The 6,000-nt window shown below is 35.7% G+C and overlaps 1 pseudogene; it reads left to right on the forward strand.

The window, feature by feature from the left end:
• The first annotated feature begins 2,625 nt into the window (after positions 1-2,625).
• On the forward strand, positions 2,626-5,258 carry LOC142644655 (zinc finger BED domain-containing protein RICESLEEPER 2-like; annotated as a pseudogene).
• The last annotated feature ends 742 nt before the right edge of the window (positions 5,259-6,000 follow it).

The raw sequence follows: 6,000 nt of genomic DNA on the forward strand, positions 1-6,000 counted from the left end.
TGCTTTCAAGTTTATGCCTAGAATCATATACTTAAATTTTGTGTCAACAGTTGAGATAAATGCAGGACATGCACTTTTAATTATTTGTTGTAGCCTTGAACATCTTCCATTTTCCATGCGTCCACCAAATAGGTTGTGTCTGAATGGTTTTCTGTTGAAACTCAATTACATTTCCACTTACTGAAAAATATCATAGTTAATTGGAATTGCTTCAACTTCACATGCAATTGATTAATTACTAGCATCAGCTTCACATTGACTGGAAACCATTATTTGTTTATCCAACTCTTGTTGTTACTGTGACAAAGATGAATTGAACGAGTTTGAAAATATATTTAGGTTGTGAAGTAGTAATTAAGGCCCTGATACCTTGTTCACCAAGAACACGAGAATTACGTGGTTCAGCTTGTTGACCAACATCCACGGAAGAATCCCTTAAGGGCTACATCTTTATTGTATAAGAGTTTAGTATAATAACATGGATTACAATGAACCCTTACATGAGTATATATAAGTGATTAAACCCTAGACTACTAGTACATGTAGGACTAGGCTTAGGCCTATTATATTGAGCTAATATATCTAATATATCTCTAACACTTATGAATGAATGAAATGCAAAATTTATTTAGTTGGAGTAGTATCAAGCGGTAATTCATCTTTTTTTATTAATGGTAGTGATTAATGAGTGTTACTAGAGCTAAAGATCTCACACCCCTACCCCTCTTATCTCTAAGTATACCTATAATTGACATTACCGCAAACATTGAATTAATAATTGTGGGGGAGTTTAAGTTTCTTTCCAAAAATTTAATATAAAGAAACACTGTTTAACAGTGTTTGATACTTGGGGAGCTCTGCAGTAGTTGTACTTCAACGAGCATTGCTTCTTCATCCGAACGATGTAGAACTTCCAATGCCCCTTATGTTAATAGGAGTGCTACATTTCTATTCTCATGACAGTAGTTGTATAGAATTTAAATCTCTTTTTTGCTTCTACTAGTATCTCATATTTCTTCTGAATTATAATTTTACATTGTCAAATTGTTGACATTGCAAGACAGGTTATGTTTACTATCATTGTCTTGTTAACTTATTGGGGTCTGCCATATTCATTTGTATCTATCTTATTGAGGGACCAAAATGCTGTTAGGACTCCTAGCTCCTATACTTCTCATGGTATCCTTCAGAGCCTTTATGTATTACACTTAGGGATGGCCATACCCATTGGGTAATGGATATCCAACCCTACTCGATCCAAATGTTCCGGGTAATACCCAGTCCTTAATGGGTAGGGTATGGGTATTACCCGAATTATTCGGGTAGGGTATGGACAATATCCATACCCGACCCGTATTTAAAAAAAAAAAACCCTAAACCTCTCTCACAATCTCACTCACACTCAGACACTCTCTCTCCTCAGTCCTCATCCTTACCGTCACTCACACTCAGATACTTTCTCTGCCTCTCCTCTCTTCACCGTCACTCTCTCTCTCTCTCTCTCTGTGTGTTCTGACTCGGCCGTGTTTCTGAGCCAACGAGTCCCTAAGCCAATGATCTGTGAGTGTTCAGCTTCTTGGAGCTGAAATTGGCGACCAAAATCGGTTCAGCAGGTCGTTGTTGATTGGGGAAGGTGGGTTTGGGTGCGTCTTCAGAGGCCTCGTTAGGGTTTTTGATTCCAAAATTGTAACAAACAGTTGAACCGTATTTCAGGCAAGCCCAATTTCTTCCTTTTATTTATTATTTTGCACAAATATTTTTTTCCTGGGTCTTTGTTAGATTTTAGGAGTATTTAATGAACAATTATACATTTTTGGTTTTAGAAAATGGGTTCCGTTGGGATTGTTGTATTGAAGTAAATGACTCATTCTTTGCTTGTTTGGTTTCAAAAGAAAAATCTTTTCTGTGGGTATCTGAGTTCAGTTGATTATTAACTTTTGTTTACTTTTCTAGATTGAATTTGTCAACTAGTGTGTGTTAGATTTTGGTTTTAGAGTTTGAATTCAGCTGGGTATGTGTCGAATTTGGTTTTTGATTGAATTTTATCAACTGGGTATGTGTTAGATTTGGTTTTTGATTGCATTAAGGTGTTTGATTCTATTTGGGGATATGTCTATTTAAGATGTCTGAGGAGTGAATTTGTCTAAGGTTTTCACAAACGGAGCATGTAAGACTTGGTAATTCTTCAAGCATTCTCAATTTCTTGTTTAATGGCAGAACCCTTCTTCATGACATTGTATATCTGATTTGAGAGCTAAGTTTTGCACTGTGAAAACTAATTAGCAATGGATGTCTGAGATTTTGAGGTTGGTCTGTTGCATTGCTCCAGCCTCTAGGCTTGGATCACCTCGGATTGATTTCCAGTATGAATATAAAGAAGGTGTAGCTCAAATAAGAATTCTAGTCCTTGCTTATTCTGGCTGTATCTGTATCTGCATTAGTTAAAATCTAGAGGAAGATAGGGTAGTTTAAGTTATTAATTTTCATCTTGCCTTAGTCACTGAAATTCTGAATCATCTAGTGTTGTGTTTGTTGTAAACTATAAAAGATTATTAATCAGAATCTATATCTGTTGTTAGAAGATTTGACTAATCATTTTCTCTCTCTCTCTTTGCAGGTGCCTACATGTTTGCCACATCCTCTGCCTCAACCCCAGCCCCAAGGCCCCCAACTAGCACGACATCAGAATCACAATCGTTGTTTGGAGAGGAAGTTGAGTTCGTTCTGGTTGAGAATCCACAACAACAAGGCACTAAAAGAAGAACAACTTCAGACGTATGGAATTATTTTAAGAAAAAGAATATTGATGGGAAAGTTAAGGCCCAATGCAACTACTGTGGAAGACTTATGGTTGGAGCAAGTACATCAGGGATGACTCATTTAAAACTGCACATATCAAAAAGTTGTCCAAGTGCTCCAAGGGAAGCAAGTCCTCTGAGGGAAGTAACAGATATTAGGAAGCAAGTTCTTGTCAAACAACACAATAGGACAAGAAGTAAAGGGATCTCAAGCCCTAGTGTTTTTAATGAAGAGGATCGGAAGGCTTCGAGGAGGGATCTTGCTCGAATGGTCATTTTGCATGAGTACCCTCTTGAAATTTTTGATCATGTTGGGTTTCGGGATTTTGTTGGTGGCTTTCGGCCAAATTTTAAGATAGTAGGAAGAAACACATTAAAGCAAGATATCAAAAAAATTTATAATGAGAAGAAGCAGAAGACTATGCTAGAAATTGACAAGAATGCAAGTAAAGTTGCAATCACAACGGACTTGTGGACTGCAAACAACAGTAAGAGGTCATTCATGGTAATCACAGCGCACTACGTAAATGGCTCTTGGACTTTGGAAAGCTGAGTTATAAGGTATTTTTTTTCTTTGGGTTCATTTTGTTGTACTAGTTTTTAGATTCTCACGCAAGCTTATTAACTTTCTACTTTCTTTAGTTAACCATATTTATGTTTATTTTTTTTTTTTAGGTTTATTCGTATGCCATCTCCACATGATAAGTATTCTCTTTCTAAAATCCTTTTGGAGTGTCTTTCTGATTCGAACATTGATTTGAAGTTATCTGCCATAACTGTAGATAATGCTAGCAACAATGATGGCATGTGAAACTTGTTTCGGATAAGCTTCAAGCTAGTTCACTTATTTTAGGTGGAAAATTGTTGCATGTGCGTTGTGCAACACATATTCTGAATTTGGTTGTTCAAGAGGGTTTGAATGTAATTGGTGATGGTATTGAGAAGGTTCGAAATAGTATATAATTTTGGACATAATCACCAAAAAGAGCAGAAATTTTTGAAAAAATATCTCGCCAATCACATATTGCAATTACTAAGGAATTGGTACTTGATTATAGGACTCGTTGGAACTCCACATATTTGATGCTTTCAACTGCCTTGATTTATAAAGATGTATTTCCCCGTTTATTGTGTTGTGAGCCTCAGTATCAGTCTGCTCCAACTAATAAGGATTGGGAGGTAGCACAAATTGTTTGTGAGAAGTTGGGTTACTTTCATAAAGTTACTAAGTTGCTTTTTGGTACTGCCTATCCTACGGCTAATCATTATTTTCCTTCGGTCTTTCGGTTGAAGATAGAATTAAATCAGTGGCTTTCAAGTGAAGATGAGTTGGTTAAGAAAATGGCAACAAAGATGTTAGCTAAGTTTGATAAATATTGGAGTGACGTTCATGACATCATGAGTTTGGCTATTGTTTTAGATCCAAGATATAAATTGATGTTATTGACATTTTATTTTAATAAAATGTACGGTAGTAAGGCTAACGAAGAAATTGACAAGGTTAAGAACCTTCTTTTTGAGTTATTTACGGAGTATGACATAGAAAACATTGATAGAGCAGTTATTTTTTCTCAAGCTTCATATTCTACATCTACATCAAGTGCTGCATATGAACATGATGATACAATGAGGGATTATGATTTGTTTGTTAGTAATGCGACTACTAACATAGGCCAAAGGAGTAGGGATATTATATCGGAGTTTGAACTTTATGCTAGTGAGAAAGTGTCACCTAGAACTGAACAATTTGATGTTTTGGGTTGGTGGAAGCAAAATGGTAGTAAGTATCTTACCTTGGAATGCATTGCAAGGGATATTTTGGCTATTCCTATGACAACAGTTGCCTCAGAGTCAGCTTTTAGCACTAGCGGGAGATTGTTGAGTCCACATCGTAGCCGTTTTCATCATGATACCTTAGAAGCATTGATGTGTGGGCAAAGTTGGTTATGGAGCGAACTTAAAGGTGTACATGCTACCATTCAAACCGTTCTTGATGATTATGAAGAAAATGAAGTGGAGGAAAGTCATGCCATGGAGCTTTCAGACTAATGGACAAGTATTATTTTCCTTGATTTTGGTCTATGTTTGGAAACTAGTACTTTAGTTTAGGTAGAGTTAGAATGATATGCCAATTAGAGAGAGGCGTAATGCATGCTACAAAAATCTGAACTTAGACCTAAGTTTGTTTTCTCTGATGCTTTTTTTTAAGAGCTCTTTCTGGTGAATTTGTGGTGACTGCTGGCAAATTTTTGATGTTCACAGCGCAGGAAAGCAACTTGCAGAAGATGTGGACTTTGCAAAACATAGACCTAAGTTTTGATGCAATTTTACATGCTGATCTTCACTACCATGGAGTTGGCATTTGCTTGACAAACAATTGAAGAGGCAGAGGAAAATATTGCTCAATGACTTAATTGTGTAATTTCTGTTGTTGCACCATCTGTGATATGGAATTTTTATATTCTAAAATTGTGGATGAATTTTTAAGTTATGAATTGGATACTTTGGATCATTGATATTACACTATGAAAGATCCCTACTCGCAGATTGTTCTTTTATATCACTAAATGCCCTTGACCAGTATGTAAAATGATTTCCATTGGTATCAATGTGTTACAGAGTATTACCTATACCAAATTGGCATATCAGATTAATGCTTCAGTTGTAGGTCACTTGTGCTGCGATTGTGTGTGAATGGTGTAATTTGAGGATTCTTGTCTCATGATAAACAGAATATAGGAATGTAGGATCTGTCATGGGTTTGGTTTGCAATGTTTTATCAAATTTGTTAGAATGCCGACTGAATTATATTACTGAGCTGATCTATATTGTATTTTTTGTAGATTGCTAAGATGTTCTCTGCTCTATATTAAAGATGAATAATAAGATGTTCTCTGATATATCCTTACTGAGTTGAATGATAAGATTATACTTTTATATATTGCTAAAAGTATAATGTAACTTAGCTAATTAGAGTTGTTAGATTGCTGAATAAATTATACTACTTGAAATTCATTAATATTGTAAAACTAATTTTGGGCTGCTCCATGCCAAGATTAAAAATTGTGCATTGTGCAACCAATAATTTTGATTATTGTCTCATTGACTCGGGTGCTTCAAATGTCTGATCTATTGTGGCTTATCAAATGATGATAAGTGACATTCATGTGCATCTATTTCCCTTCCATGTTTTGTTTGGCTT

The sequence above is a fragment of the Castanea sativa genome, chromosome 7, assembly GCF_040712315.1.
Source record: "Castanea sativa cultivar Marrone di Chiusa Pesio chromosome 7, ASM4071231v1".
In the NCBI taxonomy this organism is placed as follows: Eukaryota; Viridiplantae; Streptophyta; class Magnoliopsida; order Fagales; family Fagaceae; genus Castanea; species Castanea sativa.